The sequence below is a fragment of the Gorilla gorilla genome, chromosome 9, assembly GCF_029281585.2.
Source record: "Gorilla gorilla gorilla isolate KB3781 chromosome 9, NHGRI_mGorGor1-v2.1_pri, whole genome shotgun sequence".
Taxonomy (NCBI): domain Eukaryota; kingdom Metazoa; phylum Chordata; class Mammalia; order Primates; family Hominidae; genus Gorilla; species Gorilla gorilla.
This window is the reverse complement of record NC_073233.2, coordinates 27269788-27293134: the sequence shown is the minus strand read 5'-3', so window position 1 is coordinate 27293134 and position 23347 is coordinate 27269788. Positions and strand designations below refer to the sequence as shown.

General features: G+C 36.7%; 1 protein-coding gene and 1 long non-coding RNA gene across 3 annotated transcripts in view; one reads left to right on the top strand and one right to left on the bottom strand.

The window, feature by feature from the left end:
• Positions 1–23347, bottom strand: part of NELL1 (neural EGFL like 1) — a 914558-nt gene that overhangs the window by 670189 nt on the left and 221022 nt on the right. The gene's annotated exons all lie outside the window — the stretch shown is intronic.
• Positions 1–23347, top strand: part of LOC129525312 (uncharacterized) — a 46203-nt gene that overhangs the window by 16922 nt on the left and 5934 nt on the right. The window contains exon 2 of the long non-coding RNA XR_008669530.2: positions 6880–6988. This is a non-coding gene — a long non-coding RNA (uncharacterized lncRNA). The remainder of the gene's footprint in view (positions 1–6879; positions 6989–23347) is intronic.

Below are 23347 nucleotides of genomic sequence, written 5' to 3'. Positions count from 1 at the left end.
AAGACCGATCCTTATCAACACAATTTTTGAGCAGACCTGTGAGCTTATTGACATAAGCCCCTGAGTTTTGGGGGTTTGTTGTGCAGCAATAGCTAACCGATACATGCAGTAATGGTGACGGACCTGCAAAGAGAGGGTGCCCCAGGAAAATATCCTGCACATGTACCCTAGCACTTAAAATACAATTATAATTAATTTAGAAAAATAAAGAAGACAACATTTCAAACAACCGAATGAAAACTGTCCTGGGCACAAGCAGGTGAAAAGGCCCTGTTATGTTCAAGGAACTATAACAAGAGTAGTGTGGCTGAGGCATGGTGGGCAGAAGAGAAAATGGCATGAGAGAAGGTTGCAGAGGACAGCAAGGACCAGATCTTACGCTGGTTTGACATGCAATAGAGAGTCACTAAAAGAATTTAAGCAAGAGAGTAACTTCATTGGCTTCAAAAAGCAAAGCAACACAAGTTCAACAGCTATAATAAAGAGGTATGTTCAGGATTCAAACTCAGATCTCCATCCCTTGAAACCAAGATTCTTCTTCCTGGCCCTGGAGTTCTTGTTATGTTTCTGTCTAAAGCATGTCCCAGAACCAGCAGCATCACCATCACCTGGCAGCTTGTTAGAAATGAAAAGATTTCGGTCCCAACCTAGGTCCACTGAATCAGACTTTGGAAATAGGACCAAGCTACCTGTTTTGTTTAAAATTTTCCATTATAAACATTTTAAGTGCACAATTCAGTGGCATTAAATACATTCACAGTGTTATGCAACCATCACCACTATTAATCAAACTTTTCTATTGCCTCAACAAAAACTCTGTAACCATTAAGCAATAACTCCCATGACTCCCACCACCATCCCCTGTTAACCATTAATTTACTTTCTGTCTCAATAAATGTGTCTATTTTTGATATTTCATGTAAGTGGAATTATAGAATAGCTGTCCTTTTGTGCATGGTTCCTTCACATAGCATATGTTTTTAGGGCTCATCCACACTGTAGTACATATCAGAACTTCATTCCTTTCTTACGGATGAATAATATCCCACTGGATACATATACCAAGTTTTCTTTATCCATTCATACATGGGTAGACATTTGGCTTCATTCCATCTTTTGGGTATTTTGAATAAGGCTGCAGTGAACACTGACATACAAGTGTCTGTTTGAGTCCCTGTTTTCAATTCTCTTACCTATAAACCAAGGAGAGGAATTGCTGGATTACATGTAATTCTGTGTTTAAATTTTTGAGGAACCAACAAACTGTTTTCCACAGCAGCTGCGTGATTTTATTTTTTAATTTTTTAATCAAAATTTTATTTTTATTTTAAATTTTATTTTTAAATTTTACTTTAAGTTCCGGGATACATGTGCAGAATGTGCAGGTTTGTTACACAGGTATACGTGTGCCATGGGGGCTTGATGTACTATTGATCTGTCCTCTAAATTCCCTCCCCTTGCCCCCACCCCGCAACAGGCCCCAGTGTGTGATGTTCCCCTCTCTGTGCCCATGTGTTCTCATTGTTCAACTCCCACTTATGAGTGAGAACATGTGGTGTTTGGTTTTCTCTTTCTGTGTTAGTTTGCTGAAGATGATGGCTTCCAGCTTCATCCATGTCCCTGCAAAGAACATGATCATGTCCCTTTTTATGGCTGTGTAGTACTCCCTCGTGTATATGTACCACATTTTCTTTATCAAATAGTCTATCATTGTTGGGAATTTGGGTTAGTTCCATGTCTTTGCTATTGTGAATAGTGCTGTAATAAACATACGTGTGCATGTGTCTTTTCAGCAGATTGACTTATATTCTTTTGGCTATATACCCAGCAATGGGATTTCTGGGTCAAATGGTATTTCTGGTTTTATATCTTTGAAGAATTGCCATACTGTCTTCCACAATGGTTGAACTAATTTACATTCCCACCAATAGCATAAAAATGTTCGTATTTCTCCACAGCCTCACCAGGATCTATTGTTTCTTGCCTTTTTAATAATCGCCATTCTGACTGGCATAAGATGGTATCTCATCATTTTGATTTGCTTTTCTCTGATGATCAGTGATGTTTAACTTTTATTCATATGTTTTTTGGCCGTGTAAATGTCTTCCTTTGAGAAGTGTCTGTTCATCTCTTTTGTCCACTTTTTGATGAAGTTTTTCTCATAAATATGTTTAAGTTCCTTGTAAATTCTGGATATTAGACTTTTGTCAGATAAGTAGATTGCAAAAATTTTCTCCCACTCTGTTGGATGCCTGTTCACTCTGATGATAGTTTCTTTTGCTGTGCAGAAGCTCTTTAGTTTAATTACATCCCATTTGTCAATTTTGGATTCTGTTCCAATTGCTTTTGGCATTTTCATCAAGCTACATGATTTTATATTTCCACCAGCAATATACAAGAGTTCCAAATTTTCCACAACCTCACCAATAATTATTTTCCCCTTATTTTCTAATAGGATGGGAATTTTATTTAAAAATTATAACCAGTGGGGTATGAAGTGATATATTATTGGAGGTTTAATTTGAATTTTCCTAATGACTAAAGATGTTGAGTATCTTTTCATGTGCTTATTGGCCATTTGTATATCTTCTTTGGAGAAATGTGTATTCAGATCATTTGCCCATTTTTCAGTTGGGTTGTCATTTTGTTCAGTTATAGGAGTACTTTGTATACTCTGGACATTAAATTTTTATAAGATACATAATTTTAAAATATTTTCTTCTTTTTTTGGTTTTGTTTTCACATCCTTAATCTCTTTTGATGAAGAAATTTTTTTTTTTTTTTTTTTGAGATGGAGTCTCACTCTGTCACCCAGGCTAGAGTGCAGTGGCGCAATCTCGGCTCACTGCAAGCTTTGCCTCCCGGGTTCACGCCATTCTCCTGCCTCAGCCTCCCGAGCAGCTGGGACTATAGGCACCCGCCACCATGCCTGACTAATTTTTTGTATTTTTCAGTAGAGACGGGGTTTCGCTGTGTTAGCCAGGATGGTCTCGATCTCCTGACCTCGTGATCCGCCCGCCTTGGCCTCCCAAAGTGCTGGGATTACAGGTGTGAGCTACCATGCCTGGCTGATGAAGAAATTTTTTTAAATTTTGAAATCCAATTTATCCATTTTTTCTTTTGTTGGTCACGCTTTTTGTGACCAACAGAATCCATTGTAAAATGCAAGGCCATAGAGATTTACCTCTACTTTTTATTCTAAGATTTAATGGTTGTAGCTATTATATTTAGAACGTTAGTTGATTTTGAGATCATTTTTATATATGGTGTGAAGTAGGGGGTCTAACTTCTATACATAGAATCATGGCATCTGTGAGTAGAGATAGTTTTACTTCTTTTCCAATTTGAATGCATTTACTTATTTTTCTTGCCCATTTGCACTGGCTAGAAATTCCAGTACAGTGTTAAATAGCAGTGGTGATATCTTTGCTTGTTCCTGATCTTAAGAGGAAAACTTTGAGTCTTTCACTATTGAGTATAATGCTAGCTCTGAGTTTTTCATTAATGCCCTTTATTACGTTAAGAAAGTTTCCATATGTTGCTCATTTTCTGAGTGTTTTTATCATGACAAGATATTGGATTTTGTCAGATGCGTTTTCTGTGTCAATTGAGATGATCCTGTAGGGTTTTTTTTCCTTTATTCTATTAATGTGGCCTATAATATTGCTTGATTTTTCTTATGTTAAACCATTCTCCTGGGATAAATCCCACTTGGGCATAGTGTATAATCCTTTTAATACACTGTTGGATTCAGTTCATTTGTATTTTGTTGAGAAATGTTGCATCTACATTCATAAGAAATACTGGTCTGTAATTTTCTTTGCTTATGATGTCCTTATCCGCTTTGGTATTATAGTAATTCTGACCTCATAGGATGAGTTAGGAAATGTTTCTCCACTTCAATTTTTTAGAAGAGTTTAAGAAGGATTGATGTTCATTCTTCTTTAAATGTTTGTTGCAATTCACCAGTGAAGCCATCTGGTCCCAGACTTTACTTGATTGAGAGATTTTTGTTACCAGTTCAAACACTTTACTTATTATAAGTCTCTTCAGATTTTCTAATTCTTCATGATCCAGTCTTCTTCATGATCCAGTCCTGGTTGGTTATGTGTTTCTAGGAATTTGTCCATTTCATCTAGGTTATCTAATTTGTTTTCATATAATTATTCATAGTCTTCTATTTTAATCCTTTTAATTTCTGTAAGGTCAGTAGTAATGACCCTACTTTAAATATGACAACCCATTGCCTTCTGGTCTCCATGGTTTCTGATGATAAATTGACTGCTAATCTCATGAAGAAGTCCTTGTATTTGACAGTCATGTCTTGCTTTCTGCTCTCAAGATTCTCTTTGTGTTTATCTTTTGATGGTTTTATCATAATGTGTCTCAGTGTGGATACCTTTGAGTTTATCTTACTCACAGTTTGCTAAACTTCTTGGATACATAGATTCATATATTTCATCAAATGTTAAAAGTTTTAACCATTATTGTTCCAAATTTTCTTTCCAGTACTTTCTATCTTCTCCATCTGAGACACCCACGGTGCATACATTAGTCTATTTGATAATGTCCTACAGATAGATCCCTCAGGCCTTGTTCATTTTTCTTTATTCATTTTTCTTTTTGCTCCACAGCCTTGTTAATTTCAATGATCTTATCTTTAAGTTCCATTACTCATTCTTCTCACTGCTCAAATCTTCTCTTGCACCCCTCTAGTAAGTGTTTTATTCCAGTTGTACTTCTCAGCTGCAGAGTATCTGTTTGGTTCCTTTTTATAAATTATATCTCTTCACTGATATTCCATCATTTTCCTGACTTATTTCTTTATCCATGTTTTCATCTAGCTCTTTAAGCACATTAGAGACAGTTATTTTAAAGTCTGTAGAGTAAGCTCAACATCTGTGCTTCCTCAGGAATGGTTTCTGTTCATTTATTTTGTTCCTTTGAATGACAATACTTTCCTCTTTCTTTGTGTGCCTGTGACTTTATTTGAACACTGAACATTTGGATGTTATAATGTATTAACACTGGAGAACAGATCTGCCCCTTTACTGGGGTTTGCTGAGTTTTGTTTTTCTTTGTTTTTGATTGTTGAATACTATAGTAGTCCATTTCTTTAGTGGCTTACCAAACTATTTTTGCAGAGACTGTATTTCTAGTCATGTGTAGTAACTGAAATCTCTGTTCCTAATCTTATGTTATAAAGTATTTTGGGCCAGGCAAGGTGGCTCACACCTGTAATCCCAACACTCTGATAGGCTGTGGAAAGAGGACTGCTGGAGGCCAGGAGTTTGAGACCTGCCTGGGCAACATAGTGAGACCTTGTCTCTGTGAAAAAAAAAAAAAAAAATTAAAAATTAGCCAGGCATGGTCACATGTGCCTGTAGTCCTAGCTTCTTAGGAAGCTAAAATGGGATGATTACATGAGCCCAGGAGGTCAAGGCTGCAGTGAGCCATGATCATATCATTGTCCTCCAGCTTGGGCAACAGAATGAGACCCTGTCTCAAAAGAAGAAAAAAGAAAAAAAGGAAAAAAACTTAAAAAAAATATTTTGACAGGGATTTCCTTGAATGTCAGCAGCCAAAAACAAGAAAGAGAGAGAGACTCCTCCAACCTTTGCAGATTTTCTCCGTGCTGGGACCCTCCTTCAACACTTAGCCAGGCTTGCACTGATCCTAGGGATCAGCCCAAGATGAAAGCTTTGGGTGTTCTCAAGTCTTTTCTGACCTTACGTCTTGCCCTAGGCATGCATATGGCTTTCTAAACTCCTTGAACACACAGGTGATTTTGAATGTCCTAATTGTCCAAATAAACTCTTTTTCCAGCATTTTCTCTTTGCTTTACATGATCTACTATATGTCTCAACCATACTCTTTGGCCCCAGGCAGCCACATGCTGTTTGTTAGATTTGAAATGTTTTCCTAAATTAACACATAATAATCGTACCCATGTATTGGGTACATTTGATATTTGGTACATGCATACAATATATAATGATCATATCAGGATAATTGGGATAACTATCACTTCAAACATTAGTTATTTATTCGTGTTGGGAACATTCCAAATCTTCTCTTGTAGCTATTTTGAAATATGCAATAAATCAATGCCTGCCACTTTCTTCTAGCATGGAAGAGTTCTGAGTTACAAGTACCTTTTATCAGTTCTTCACATAGTCCCAGATAGTTAGAATAGATATGCAAAATAATTTGTGAATAAGGTCTGCTCTGCTCACTCCACAACCAGAGACTGTTGTCCTACACTAGGAACATGGGCTGAAATCTTTCAAGACTGCCACTGGGTTATAAACGGTATGGTGCAAAAGGCAACTAAACATGCCTCACAGCTTTCCTACTCCTTTAAGGTTGCCTTTTTCTTGATTTCAGCATTCACTCAGTTGCTGTAAACCTCTGACTATCTTCCTAAGTTCCAACAAAGTTGGTTCCGACAATTTCTGCTTGTTTTTCAGCATTTCTGTCGAGAAACAGCAGCTTCAGGTTTTCTACTCTAACATTTTGTTGACATCCAGCTACTTGTGTTTTAACAAGCCTTCCAGGATATTTGTATGCAATCTAAAGTTAGAGAACCACTAATCTAAAAAGTCACTAATTAGAAGCTAATTACTGACCATATGTTAGATTTGTGGGCTCCTTATAGACATAAGGCAAAACCATAATCTAGGCCATCAACACATGTTTCCCGTATGTCAGTGCACTCAAATTTGAGCCTTAACTGAATAAATCAAAACCAATAAGAAGGTTGTGAAAAAAATGTGTCAGTTCTTAGACCCTACTGTTCAGACTCTCAATGAGGAGGTCTAAGTGTACACAATAATTTGATTTTTAAAGTCTTCTAATGTGATTTTAATGTCTTTTCAGGACTGAGAACCAGTCATTGCCCTTCATTACAGATCCAGGGCCCACAAGAAAAGGAGAGCTTCACCAGGAAGTAACTAGCTACAGAACAAGACACACCATTGCATTGAATGTGAGTTCAGTTTTAAACTGAGACACTTGGATGAATTTCTGTTCATTCTTGGAAACATGGCAAAATTATATACATATACATATATACACACACACATATATACATATATTCACATATATATGTGGATTATCACCCTGAAAAAGTATGCCATTTTAAACATTTTGAATATTTATGATGTACAAAACAACATATAGCAAACACTTGAGAAATAAAATATCCTCAATATAGTTGAAGTCTTCTGGGTTCACAACCCTAATAAAACTCCCATTTCCTCCTCTCAGAAGTAAACTATTCTAAATTTAGTGTTTATCATTTCTATGCATTTTTCTTTGTATATATATGGATGTATCAATAAGCTGTATATTGAATTATCTTGCATTTTGAAATATATACATGATTTAATACTGTAATTTTATCCTTCTGCTAGCTTTTTCATTTAAAATTACTTTAGCAATTCATCAATTTTTGTTCAATTTCACTGATTTTTATGTTTCTATGTCTCTACTACAACATATTTAAACATTCTCCTATTGATGGACAATTAGGTTTTTTCCAAGTTTTTGAAATTACCAAAACAAAAAAAAACTCCTGTGATGATGCTTATACATATATACCTGGGTATATGACCAAGAGTTTCTTCAACGTTTATACCAAAGAGTTGGGCTCCTATGTCCAAATGTATGCACACTACAAGGATCCCCAAATTTCCCTCTCTATTTGTTCCACCAATTCAAGTTTCCAACACAATGGGTAAGAATCCATTGCTCAATGACTTCCCCTACACATAGCATTGTCAGATGGTTTTTCACTTTTGCCAGGCTAATGGGTGAAGAAATGGTTTTTCATAATGGTTTTAATTTGCATTTCCAAGATAACTAGTGAACTTGAATTACTTTCAATATGTTCACTGGCTATTTATGTTTTCTACTTTGGAAAACCATCCTTCTATATCTTTTGCCTGACTTCCTATTGAGTTAAAAAAAAGCTTTCTTATTGATTTACAGCATTTCTTCAATGAGTACTTTTTTTTTGCTAATTGTTGTCAAGATCTTCCTTGATGTATTGTCACAATTTTTAGAATTTTATGCAGTAAACCCATCAATATTTTCTTTAAGGACTTGTGCATTTTTTTATCTTGTCTAAGAACTTCTCTATCCTGAATGAGATCATGAAGATATGTTCTTATGTTGTCTTCTAAACCTTTCAACATTGAGCTTTCAGTTAGGTATTTAATTCAATTGTACTTGTAAGTGATTTTTATGTATGGGGTCCAGGTATATATTTGAAGCTTTTCCTTATACTGTACACAAAAATCAATTACATCACTCAATGTCTGTGTCTATAATATATATATAATGTTTTTAAATAACTGATTTTCCTAACCATGTATTGATGAATCCGTCCTTTCCTCATTGGTCAGGAATGCCACATCAGTTATGTGTCAAGTTTCCAAGTTTCCACACATGACGAAAGGGTCATTTCTGGCCTCTCCATTCTGATCTCTTGGTTCATGTGCTGATTAGTGTAGTGATATCACACTCTGTTGATTGCTATAACTTTACAATAAGCCTTCACATCTGGATGGCTAAGTCCCTTCCTTTTTCTCCCTCAGAAAATGTCTTAGTTATTCTTGGCCTCTGGCCTTCCCTAAAAATTTTAGCATCAGCTTGCAGAGTCCATCAAGAAAAAAAAAAAAATCCTCTTGGGAACTGATTACAAGTTCATTGACCCTAGAGAGCTATGTGGAAGAAGCAGACGTTTTTATTATTTTAATCCTTCTTCTCCAAGAACATAGCGTACTTCTCCCCAGTTAGGTCTTCAGTGGTTTTTCATAAAATTTCATAATTTTCTTTATAGGTGTCATGTATATATTTTATTTGATTTGTTCCTAAGTATTTTATTCACCTTTTGATATTATAAATAAAACATTTAATTGCAGTTTTTGTTATTATTGCTGTTGCAGCTGATACTGTGCTGCTTTTGTTCAGCAATGCAATTAATCTTATTTTTGGCTTTACATCTAGCACTCTTTCTGAACTCTCTTGCTAATTCTAATAATTTGGTGATCATTTTTTATATATAGGCAATATATAAGTTAATAACTACTTTTTTTTATCATAATCCTTAAGAATTTTACTTATTTTGCTGGTAAGAACCTCCAGTACAATGTTGAATAGAAACATTGAGAATAGTCATTCTTGTGTGGTTCCTGATTTTAACAGGAATTCTCTTAATATTTAAACCATAAGTATGATATTTGATGTATGTTTACTTCATGTACTTTTATCAATTTAATGAAGTTTGCTTCTATTTCTAGTTTGCTAAGAATTTTTAATGAGTCAGTATTGAATTTCTTCTAGTGCCTTTTCTGCCTCTTGAGAAGACCATTGGATTTTTTTCTCCTTTTGTCTCTTCAATGTAGTCAATTTCATTAAGAAATTTTCTGAAGATAAAAACAAATTTTCACTATTGAAATAATCAACTTGTTCTCTCTCACACACCCAGACACACATGCATACATACACTCTGCTAATAAACAGTTTGCTAATAATATTTTGTTTAAATTTTTTAATCTAATCTGTTCAAAAGTAAATTGGCTTAAGCAATTCCCATCTCACACGGTCCTTGTCTAGTCTGCAAATCAAGGTGACACTATGCTCATAAAATTAGATGAGTGGTATTCTCATTTATTCTCCTCTCTGGAAGAGTTTATATAAGATTGGAATTATTTCCTTGGATGTGTGCTAGAACTCCCCTGTAAAACGGTGTGAGCCTCGTGGTTATTTGGTGGAGGGACATGGTAGACTGCCAGAATGGTCCCAGTCCTTCGCTCCTCACTGTGTCCATACCTTGTGCAATGTGAATTTGTAGCATATCCCATCAAAAGGTCAAATCTATTTCCAATACGCTTGAATCTAAGCTGGGCTTGTAACTTGCTTTGGCCAATATAATGAAGCAAAATAATCTAGTGGCCAATATAATGAAGCAAAATAATCTAGTGCAAGTTTCAAGCCTAGGCCTCAAAAGGCCATGCACATTTCTGCTCTGACTCTTGAAACTTTATTCCATGATCATGTAAACTAGTTTGGGCTAGACTTCTGGAAATCGAGGGGCCACATGAAGCAGAGATGAGCCATACCGGCTAAGGCCATTCAAGGCCTAGTACAACTAGGCCCCAGAAACCCCAGCAGCTGATCAAAGATGCACAAATGAACCCACTGAGAATAAAATCCAGCAAAGTAAGCCCAGCTCAAATTGCTAACCCACAAAATTGTGAGGTAAATAAAGGCTGTTGTTTTAAGCCATTAAGCTTTGTTTTGATTTGCTGTATATCAAAAGCTAACTGGTACAATAGACTTTCGATCATAAACTCAATCACTTTAATGAAGCTAAGACTTCCATAGTTGTTTATTTGAAGTCCATTTTGGTAATTCATGTAGCTTTAGAAAACTGTCCATTTTTCTCTAATTTTCCATTTTATTGGCATAAAGTTGTTAACAAATGGTTACTACTGTTTTAATTTTTGCAGCATTTATTGTTAAATGCTTTTTTTATTTCTAATATATTTATGCCTTCTCTCATTTTCTTCTTGCTCAAACTTCCCAGTGCATTTTCAAATGACCAAATTTTGGCTTTCTTGATCTTGCCTATTGTACCCTACTCATTATTTTATGAATTTCTGTCCTTATGATTTCATGCTTACTATTTCATTCCTTTTACTTTCTTTGTATACATTCTGTTGTTCTTTTTCTAACTTCCCTATTTGGATGTTTAACTCATTAAATATCTACCTTTTCTAATACAAGCATTTAAAGATAAATACTGCTAAGAATTGCTTTAGCTGCATCTCACAAATTGTGATATTTATTATCTTTCTCAGTTAGTTATTAACTTATACTATTATTTTCCCCCAAACTGATTAGTTACTTTAAATGATACTGTTTATATTGCCAAACATACAAAGGTGGGAGGTTAGTTATCTTTTCACTGTTTATTTCTAACATAACTGCACTGTCATCAGAGAATATGGTCTATGTATCATTTTTTGTAATTTGTGGAGATTTCCTTTTTATGGCCTTTTATGTAGTTAATTTTCACAAAGATTCCATGTGCTAGATGTGTTCATTGTTGGTAGAGTGTGTATGTATGTGTGTATATATATATAGCCATTAAACTTGTTAAGTATGTTTAAATCCATACGCTTACTAACTTTTCTGCTGGCTTGATCTATACGTTATTGCAAGAAGTATGTTAAATATCACTCAGTATGATGGCAAATGTATCCATTTTCCCTCTAATTACCTACTATGCATATATGCATATATGTTTAGTAAACATTTTTATTAAAGAATAACATATATACAGATAGTTACACAAATCATAAAAGTACATATTGATGAATTAACTTGACATAAACACTGTGCAATTGCCACCTAGATCTGTAAATAAAACTAGGAGACTTCCCTAGTTTTATTTATAGATTTGTGAAAGCAAATATTATTTATTTGTGAAAGCAAAAATATGGAATCACCCTAAGTGTCCATCAATGAATGAATGAATAAAGAAAATGTGATACATACAAATGGTAAACAAACATATGAAAAAATGCTCACATCACTAATTATCAGGGAAATGCAAATTAAAACCACAGTGAAATAGCACCTTAGTCCTGCAAGAATGGTCATAATTTAAAAATAAAAAAAAATAGATGTTGGCGTGGATGTGGTGAAAAGAGAACACTTTTTTTTTATTATACTTTAAGTTTTAGGGTACATGTGCACAACGTGCAGGTTTGTTACATATATACACATGTGCCATGTTGGTGTGCTGCACCCAGTAACTCATCATTTAACATTAGGTATATCTCCTAATGCTATCCCTCTCCCTTCCCCCCACCCCATGACAGGCCCTGGTGTGTGATATTCCCCTTCCTGTGTCCATGTGTTGTCATCGTTCAATTCCCCCTTATGAGTGAGAACATGCAGTGTTTGGTTTTTTGTCCTTGCGATAGTTTACTGAGAATGATGGTTTCCAGCTTCATCCATGTCCCTACAAAGGATATGAACTCATCATTTTTTATGGCTGCATAGTATTCCATGGTGTATATGTGCCACATTTTCTTAATCCAGTCTATCATTGTTGGACATTTGGGTTGGTTCCAAGTATTTGCTATTGTGAATGGTGCTGCGATAAACATATGTGTGCATGTGCCTTTATAACAGCATGATTTATAATCCTTTGGGTATATACTCAGTAATGGGATGGTGGGGTCAAATGGTATTTCTAGTTCTAGATTCCTGAGGAATCACCACACTGACTTTCACAATGGCTGAACTAGTTTACAGTCCCACCAACAGTGTAAAAGTGTTCCCATTTCTACACATCCTCTCCAGCACCTGTTGTTTCCTGACTTTTTAATGATCGCCATACTAACTGGTGTGAGATGGTATCTCATTGTGGTTTTGATTTGCATTTCTCTGATGGCCAGTGATGATGAGCATTTTTTTCATGTGTCTTTTGGCTGCATAAATGTCTTCTTTTGAGAAGTGTCTGTTCATATACTTTGCCCACTTTTTGATGGGGTTGTTTGTTTTTTTCTTGTAAATTTGTTTGAGTTCGTTGTAGATTCTGGATATTAGCCCTTTGTCAGATGAGTAGGTTGCAACAATTTTCTCCCATTCTGTAGGTTGCCTGTTCACTCTGATGGTAGTTTCTTTTGCTGTGCAGAAGCTCTTTAGTTTAATTAGATCCCATTTGTCAGTTTTAGCTTTTGTTGCCATTGCTTTTGGTGTTTTAGACATGAAGCCCTTGCCCATGCCTATGTCCTTCCTGAATGGTATTGCCTAGGTTTTCTTCTAGGGTTTTTATGGTTTTAGGTCTAACATTTAAGTCTTTAATCCATCTTGAGTTAATTTTTGTATAAGATGTAAGGAAGGGATCCAGTTTCAGCTTTCTACATATGGCTAGCCAGTTTTCCCAGCACCATTTATTAAATAGGGAATCCTTTCCCCATTTCTTATTTTTGTCAGGTTTGTCAAAGATCAGATAGTAGTAGATATGTGGCATTATTTCTGAGGGCTCCGTTCTGTTCCATTGGTCTATATCTCTGTTTTGGTACCAGTACCATGCTCTTTTGGTTACTGTAGCTTTGTAGTATAGTTTGAAGTCAGGTAGCGTGATGCCTCCAGCTTTGTTCTTTTGGCTTAGGATTGACTCGGCAATGTGGGCTCTTTTTTGGTTCCATATGAACTTTAAAGTAGCTTTTTCCAATTCTGTGAAGAAAGTCATTGGTAGCTTGATGGGGATGGCACTGAATCTATAAATTACCTTGGGCAATATGGCCATTTTCACGATATTGATTCTTCCAACCCATGAGCATGGAATGTTCTTCCATTTGTTTGTGTCCTCTTTTATTTCATTGAGCAGTGGTTTGTAGTTCTCCTTGAAGAGGTCCTTCACATCCCTTGTAAGTTGGATTCCTAGGTATTTTACTCTCTTTGAAGCAATTGTGAATGGGAGTTCACTCATGATTTGGCTCTCTGTTTGTCTGTTATTGGTGTATAAGAATGCTTGTGATTTCTGCACACTGATTTTGTATCCTGAGACTTTGCTGAAGTTGTTTATCAGCTTAAGGAGATTCTGGGCTGAGATGATGGGGTTTTCTAGATATACAATCATGTCATCTGCAAACAGGGACAATTTGACTAAAAAGGGAACACTTTTACACCGCTGGTGTGAATGTAAACTATTAACCCCTATGGAAAACAGTGTGGAGATTCTTTAAAGAACCAAAAGTGGAAATACCATTTGATCCAGCAATCCCACTCCTGGGTATCTACCAAGAAGAAAAGAAGTCATTATATGAAAAAGACGTAACACACGCTTATAGCAGCACAATTCTCAATTGCAAAGACACGGAACCAGCCTAAATGTCCATCAACCAATGAATGGATAAAGAAATTGTGGCATGTATATATAAATACTACTCAGCCATAAAAGGAAATGAAATAATGGCATTCACAGCAACCTGAATGAAACTGGAGACCATTATTCTAAGTGAAGCAACTGAGGAATGGAAAACCAAATATCGTATGTTCTCACTTATAAGTGGGAGCTAAGCTATGAGAGCACAAAGGTATAAGAATGACAGAATGGATCCTGGGGACTTAGGTGAAAGGGTGAGAGAGGGTGAGGGATAAAAGACTACATGTTGGGTACTGTGTACACCACTCGGGTGATGGGTGCACCAAAAATCTCAGAAATCACCACTAAAGAATTTATCTGTGTAGCAAAAAACCACCTGTTCCCCAAAAACTAGTGAAATTTTTTAAAAAATATAAAAAATAAATAAACACCAAATCATAGAATTTAAAAAAAAGAAAATGTGGCCTATATACACAATGAAATACTATTCAGCCAAAAAAAGAAAATGAAGTCATGTCATTTGCAGCAACACGGATGGAACTGGAAGTCATTATCTTAAGTGAAATAAGCCAGGCATAAAAAAGGCAAGTATCTGGCCGGGCGCAGTGGCTCAGGCCTGTAATCCCAGCACTTTGGGAGGCCAAGGTGGGTGGATCACGAGGTCAGGAGTTCAAGACCAGCCTGGCCAAGACAGTGAAACCCCGTCTCTACTAAAAATACAAAAAAATTAGCCGGGCATGGTGGCACACACCTGTAACCCCAGCTACTCCAGAGGCTGAGGCAGAGAATTGCTTAAACCTGGAGGAGTGGAGGTTGCAGTGAGCCAAGATCACGCCACTGCACTCCAGCCTGGGCAACAGAGCGAGACTCCGTCTCAGAAAAAAAAAAAAAAAAGGCAAATATCACATTTTCTCACTTATACGTGGGAGCTAAAAAATTTGAATACGCAGCTAGAGAGTGGAAAGATAGAGAGTGGAAAGACAGATAACAGAGACTGGGAAGGATGAATGGGGTACATGGAGCAAAGATGAAGAGAAGCTGGTTAAAGGGTACATACACACAGTAAGATAGAAGGAATAATTTCAATGTTTGATAGCAGAGTAGGTTGACTATACTTCACAAAAATGTATTATACTCAGGCAATGGACACCCTAAATACCTTGACTTGATCACTATACGTTATATACATATAACAACATTTACATGTACCCCACAAATCTATGCAAATCTTAAAAATTCTGTGCATGCCTTTTAATGTATACAAATGCATATCTCTATTAGACATTAGGTACCTAGAGTATTCTTTCTTGGTCATAGGACATATATATGTCCATTTTATTAACCATACTAACAAACAGCTTTCCTTAGTACTTAAATCAATTTCATTCCCACCAGCAGTGAATGAAGGCTCCAGTTGTTCCACATCCTTGCAAATACATGGTATGGTCTGTGTTTTTAATTTGACCCATTCTGATGGATATTCAGTAGCATCTCAGTATGGCTTTACTTTCCCTAATGACTAATCATATTGATACCATCCCCTACGTTTACTGGCCTTTTGGACATTTCCCTTTTGTGAAGTGCCTGGTAGCATTTTTCTCAAATGTTTTCATTGGATAGACTTTTCGTTATTGATGTAAAGGGGTCCTTTACACAGCTTGGATAAAAGGCCTTTGTGGGACACAACTACTTTGAATAGCTCCTCCTATTCCTTGACATGCCTTTTTACTCTCTTAGTCATCTATTTTGATGAGAAAATTCCAAATTTTAATATATTCCAATGGATCAGTCTTTTCCTTTATAGTTATTATTTCTTACGTCTTATTTAAAAAGTATTTTTCCTACATCAAGGTCATAAGGTATTCTCCTACATTATCTTTTATAAGCTTTGTCGGTTTAACTTTTAGATTTTGATCTACAGCCCACTTGGAATTGATTTTGCATTATCAGTTGTGTGAAACAGGGTCAAGATTAGTGCTTTCCCCATGGGGATATTCAGTTGACCCAGCACACTGTAGTGAGTAGGCCATCCATCCCTGCTATTCTGCCAGGCTACAACATACAGTTTGAAATTATGTTATTCAGTACATACATCTTTAAAATAGCTTATTATTATGTGGTGACCTTTTTGGCCTTGCAGTTTGAAATCAGCAGTTTCTCCAGCCTTCTCATGTTTAGTTTGGCCTATTTTTCTTTTTTTTTTTTTTTTAACTACCTCACTATCAACATTTATGAGTCCTTATTTTTTATTGTTTCACTGTAAGCAATATACAACAGGCTTTGGGTTTTATGAATTCAATATAATACTCTTATTTTTCATTCTAAGTGTAAATCACTTAAATTGATAATAACAATTGTGAAATGGAATTATATCTGGTATCTTATATTAAATATTTCTCTTCTTATATTATTTTGAGAAAATCCCCTTTTCTCTTATACTTAAATCTCAGAGTTTGGGAGTTAAACATGATTTCTATTATTTTGATATTGTTTTAATTCTAACATGTAGACTTAAAGTCTAGAGTTAATCAGTTTCTCCATTCTTTTTCTGACCACTTAGAACACTTTAAATCACTTGAAATCAGGCCTTAGAACACTTTAAATCAGATCACCTTTACTATCATTTTATTGCTGTCAATATTTTTTTAATTTTAATTTTAATTGATTTATTTTTTTATTTATTCTAAAAAAAAAAACACGGGATACATGTGCAGAGTGTGCAGGTTTGTGACATAGGACATGTGTCATGGTGGTTCGCTGCACCTATTGATCCATCCTCTAAATTCCCTCCCCTCACCCCTCACCCCCCAACAGGCCCTGGGGTATGTTGTTCCCCTCTCTGTATCCATGTGTTGTTAATGTTAAACTCCCACTTATGAGTGAGAACATGCAGTGTTTGGTTTTCTATTCCTGTGTTAGTTTGCTGAGGATGATGGCTTCCAGCTTCACCCATGTCTCTGCAAAGGACATGACCTCATTCCTTTTCATGGCTGCGTAGTATGCCATGGTGTATATGTACCACATTTTCTTTAGTCTAACATTGATGAGCATTTGGGTTGGTTCCACATCTTTGCTATTGTGAATAGTGCTGCAATAAACATACATGTGCATGTGTCTATTTTTTTTTTTTTTTTTTTGAGACAGAGTCTCTCTCTGTCACCCAGGCTGGAGGACAATGGCACAATCTCAGCTCACTGCAACCTCCACCTCGTGGGTTCAAGCGACTCTCCTGTCTCAGCCTCCTAAGCAGCTGAGATTACTGGCACGTGCCGCCACACCCGGCTAAGTTTTGTATTTTTACTAGAGACGGGGTTTCACCATGTTGGTCAGGCTGGTCTTGAACTCCTGACCTCATGATCCACCCACCTCGGCCTCCCAAAGTGCTGGGATTACAGGTGTGAGCCACCACGTCCGGCCTGAGACACTGCGCCCGGCCGCATGTGTCTTCACAGTAGAATGATTTATACTCCTTTGTGTATACACTCAGTAATGGGACTGCTGGGTCAAATGGTGTTTCCGGTCATAGATCCTTAAGGAATCACCATACTGTCTTCCACAATGGTTGAACTAATTTGCATTCCCACCAATAGTGTAAAAGGATTCCTATTTCTCCACAGCCTCACATAGGATCTAGTGTTTCTTGCCTTTTTAATAATCACCATTCTGACTGGTATGAGATGGTATCTCATTGTGGTTTTGGTTTGCATTTCTCTGATAATCAGTTCTGGTACATTGTCTCTTTGTTCTCATTGGTTTCAAAGAACTTCTTGATTTCTGCCTTAATTTCATTATTTACTCAGGCGTAATTCAGGAGCACATTGTTCAGATTTCATGAAATTTTGCGGTTTTGAGCGAGTTTCTTAATCCTGAGTTCTAATTTGATCGCACCGTGGTCTGAGAGACTGTTTGTTATGATTTCAGTTCTTTTGCATTTGCTGAGGAGTGTTTTATGTCCAATTATGTGGTTCATTTTAGAATAAGAGTCATGTGGCACTGAGAAGAATGTATATTCTGTTGATTTGGGGTGGAGAGTTCTGTAGACATCTACTAGGTCCACTTGACGCAAAGTGGAGTTCAAGTCCTGAATATCCTTGTTAATTTTCTGTCTCGTTGATCTGTCTAATATTGACAGTGGGGTGTTAAAGTCTCTCACTATTATTATGTGGGAGTCTAAGTCTCTTTGTAGGTCTCTAAGAACTTGCTTTATGAATCTGGGTGCTCCTGTATTGGGTGCATATATGTATTTAGGGTAGTTAGCTCTTCTTGTTGAATTGATCCCTTTACCATTATGTAATGCCCTTCTTTGTCTTTTTTTATCTTTGTTGGTTTAAAGTCTGTTTTGTCAGAGACTAGGATTCCAACCCCTGCCTTTTTTTGTCTTCCATTTGCTTGGTAAATTTTCCTCCATCCCTTTATTTTGAGCCTGTGTGTGTCTTTGCATGTAAGATGGATCTCCTGAATACAGCATACCGATTGGTCTTGACTCCTTATCCGATTTGCCAGTCTGTGTCTTTTAATTGGGGCACTTAGCCCATTTACATTTAAGGTTAGTATTGTTATGTGTGAATTTGATCCTGTCATCATGATGTTATTTAGTTATTTTGCAGACTAGTTGATGCAGTTTCTTTGTAGTGTCATTGGTCTTTATATTTTGGTGTGTTTTTGCAGTGGCTGGTGCCAGTTTTTCCTTTCCATATTTAGTGTTTCTTTCAGCAGCTCTTGCAGGGCAGGCCTGGTGGTAACAAAATCCCTCAGCATTTGCTTGTCTGGAAAGAATTTTATTTCTCATTCTCTTGTGAAGTTTACTTTGGCTGGATATGAAATTCTGGGTTGAAAATTCTTTTCTTTAAGAATGTTGAATATTGGCCCCCAATCTCTTCTGGCTTACAGAGTTTCTGCTAAGAGGTCCACTGTTAGTCTGATGGGCTTCCCTTTGTAGGTGACTTGGTCTTTCTCTCTGGCTGCCCTTAACAGTTTTTTTTCCTTCATTTCAACCTTCGTGAAGCTGATGATTATGTGTCTTGGGGCTGATCTTCTCGTAGAGTATCTTAATGGTGTTCTTTGTATTTCCTGAATTTGCATGTTGGCCTGTCTTGCTAGGATGGGGAGGTTCTCCTGGATAATATCCTGAAATGTGTTTTCCAGCTCGTTTCCATTCTCCCTGTCTCCTTCTGGTACTCCAGTCAATGGTAGGTTCGGTCTTTTTATGAAGTCCCATATTTCTTGGAGGCTTTGTTCATTCCTTTTCATTCTCTTTTCTTTATTCTTTTCTGCATGTCTTTTTTCAGTAAGGTGGTCTTCAAACTCTAATGTCCTTTTTTCTGCTTGGTCAATTCAGCTATTGATACTTGTGTATGCTTCACAAATTTCTTGTGCCATGTTTTTCAGTTCCATCAGGTTGTTCATATTCCTCTCTAAGCTGGTTATTCTAGTTAGCAATTCCTTTAACCTCTTATCAAGGTTCTTAGCTTCCTTGCATTGGGTTAGAACATGCTCCTTTAACTCAGAGGAGTTTGTTATTACCCACCTTCTGAAGCCTGCTTCTGTCAATTTGTCCATCTGATCCTCCATCCAGTTCTGTGCCCTTGATGGAGAGACATTGAAATCATTTGGAGAAGAGGCACTCTGGCCTTTTGGGTTTTCAGAATTTTTTCATTGATTCTTTCTCATCTTCGTGAGTTTGTCTAGTTTCAGTCTTTGAGGCTGCTGACCTTTGGATGGGGTTTTTGTGGGGGCCTTTTGTTGTCATTGATGATGCTGTTGCTGTTACTTTCTGCTTGTCTTTATGTCAATAGTCAGGTCTCTCTTCTGTAGGGCTACTGCAGTTTGCTGGGGATTCACTTCAGGCCCTATTCACCTGATTCACTCCCATGCCTGGAGATGTCACTTAAGGAGGCTGGAGAACAGCAGAGATGGATTCCTGCTCCTTCTGGGACCTCTGACCTCGAACGACACCAAACTGATGCCAGTAGGATCGCTCCTGTATAGGGTGTCTGACAACCCCTGTTGGAGGGTCTCACTCAGTTGGGTGGCACAGGGAGCAGGACCTGTTTAATGAGGCATTTTGTCCATTGGTGGAGCGGGTGTGCTTTGCTGGGGGGAAACCTACTCGTCTAGGCTGCCCGGATTCTTCAGAATTACCCAGAGAAGAGGCTAAGTCTGCTGGTCCACACAGACTGTGGCCACCTCTCCCCCTAGGGGCTCAGGCCCAGTGAAATCCGAATTCTGTCCCTGAGTCTCCGGCTGGAGTTACTGGAAATCTGCCTCCCTTGGCTGCAGGGAGGTGGCTCCCCTTTCCCGTGTGGCTCTCAGATGGGCCGTCGCACCACACTGTTCTTCCTTCTCTCCATGAGTCACGCCAGCCTTCTAGTCAATTTTGATGAGAGAACCCGGATATTTTGGTTGATGGTGAAGGATTCCACTGTCAATATTTTTAATATTATTTTTCTAAAATTAAGCATTATTATATTTTAATCAAACAAGGATAATGGCAATCATTCAGAATAATAATCACTGAGATTTGTGCATACTGTCAACATGCATTTGCTCTCCAATTCTTCCTGCACTGTATTTCTTCCTTCCAGGAAGTTTTTTAAATGGAGATCTATTGGTTATAAACTGAGAGTTTCATTTCTCTACTAATGTCTTTATGTCACACTCATTCTCAAATGACAATTAAGCTTGGTATATACTACTACATTTGAGAGTTATTTTCTCTCAAAACTTGGAAAACACTTTTTCTACTGTCTTTTGACTTCTGCTTTTACTGTTTGAAAACCAGCTGTTCAATTTGTTATCCTTTTGTGAAAAATTTGTGTTTTGTCACTGGCTATTTTTAAGATCTTCTCTGTGTCTTTGGAGTTCTGCTATTCTGCCAGTATATCTAAGTGTGGCTGTCTATTTATCTTGATTTGTATAATAGGTTGCTGATGTGGCCAAAAAAAATTCTTCCCTCCTTGCATCCATATCCTTGCAATGTGATATCATGGAGCAGCCCTTTGAGAGATGAAGTCTATTTATTTACATTTTGACTCTGGAGTTGGCCATATGACTTGCTTTGGGCAATAAAACATTAGCAAATGTGATCAAGCAAACAAAGCCTTGAAAATATTAGTACTCTAGGGATTGCACTCTTCCTATACTTGGAATCCCAGGGCTGACATGTAAATAAGCTGAGCTAGGCCATTGGAGATGAGAGACCATGTGGAGGACAACTGAGGAACAAGAGTCAACAGCCAGCCAACCCCCAGAGAGGTGAAGAGGCTCTCAGATCATCCTGCCACCTGCTAGCATGCCAATTAACCACAGACATGGGAGAGAGCCTAGCAAGTATCAGCTTAGCCAGGTCAAAGCAGAAAAAAATTGGTTTTTGAGCTAAATAAAATGGCTGTTCTGATGCCTCTATGTTTTCTAAGTGAAACCAACAACATACACTTTTATTTCATTGTTCTTTCAGTAATGAGAATTAATGTCTCTTATCAAGTTTAGAAAATTCTTACCTGTTATACTTGTAATAGTGCCCATAACCTTTATCTCTGTTTATTATCTGGAATTTTCAAATATATATGCATATGTAGATATAATATATTCTTTATTATCTTCCTTAATTTTTAAATATATGTATATTATAATAATATACATATCTAAGACACTATCTATCTATCTAAGCTATCTAAGAAGCCACTTAGAAAACATAGAGGCATCAGAAGAGCCATTTTATACAGATATGCATACATATATGCACATATTAAACAGATACGTAAACTTTTTTTATATACATGTATCTTTTCTATATTTTAACCTCTTTCCTATTTTCTTCTCTTTATCTCTGAAGCACTACTATTAGTTTAATTATTTTAACAATATTTTCCATTTCACAGATGCTCTTCCTACCTGTGTCTAATCTGTTTAGCAGGTTCACTGAGGTTTTTGGTTTTTGTTTTTTCTGTTTTTTTTTTTTTAACTTCAACAACTGTATCTTTCATTTTTGGAAGTGCTTTTTAGTTCAACTATCTCTGGGCCTATTTATTATCTCTAGTCATCATACATTCTTTATTATTTTGATTCTTCAAACATTTTAAGCAGAAGTTTTTTAAAAAAATTAAAAAAAAAATTCTTTACCTGCTAATTTCATTTTCTGTAGCCCTGTGAGGACTAACTGAGCATTTTTTTGTTTCTTTCCACTGTCATTCATGATGGCTTTAGAGCTCCTATTTTATGGGTTTAATCTGTGGGCATCCTTTGAGGTCTACATCAAAAGTGACTTTCTCCAAAGATAATTTGTACTTTCTTCATCAGGACTCCCAAGGTACCTAATCCAGGGCCACTTTAATATACTTTATTGAGCTTCATGGGTAAAGTAAATCTGGGTGTCAAGTCTGCAACCCTTCAAGCGCTGTGGTTTACTAGTTCTCTGGGAAGTATTATTTTTTCTTATCTGGAGATGAGATGCAGACAGGATAGTTTCTGGATTGCCTCCCTCTGCTAGATAGTGGACTGGCTTTACTTTAAAAATTTCCATTCCAACACTCAGTCACGCATGGGATCTAAGTAATTTCTCCCATCCCACACAGACGGTTGAAATTTAAAGCTCTAACTGAAATTTTCATAGATTGCTGGCGGGAATGCAAAAACTGGCACAGCTACTTTGAAAAATGGTTTAGCAGTTGCCTGTGAATTTAAACATACACTTAATATACAACCCAGTAAGCCCACACCTACACACTTACCTAAGTGAAATCAAAACCGCTATTCACACAAAAACCTGTATGCAAATGTTTATAGTGGTTCTATTCATAATTGTTCCAAACTGGAAATAACCCAGATGTCCATCAACTGAAGAATGGACAAACAAAGTATGATACATTCATACAACAGAACTGGAATACTACTCAGCAATAGAAAACAATGAACCACTGATATACACAACAACTTGGCGAATCTCAACATAGAAACTTATGTAAATACACACACACACATAAATGATTCCATTTATATAACATTCTGGTAAAGACAAAACTACAGGGTCAGAAAACAGACCAGTGGTTGCTAAAGGCTTCGGGTGAGGAGAAGGGTTTAATACAAAGGGGGATGGAAATTTTTGGAGATAAAGAAATGGTTCTTTATCTCAATTACAATGATGATTATAATACAGTGTAGATTTTCCAAAACTTGTGACACTGTACATTAAATGGAATGAATTTTCCTGTATGTAAATTACATCTTACTTTTTTTTTGTATTTTTTTTATTATGCTTTAAGTTCTAGGGTACATGTGCACAACGTGCAGGTTTGTTACCTTGGTATACATGTGCCATGTTGGTTTGCTGCACCCATCAACCCCTCATTTACATTAGTTATTTCTCCTAATGCTATCTCTCCCCCAGCCCCAGTGTATGATGTTCCCCACCCTGTGTCCATATGTTCTCATTGTTCA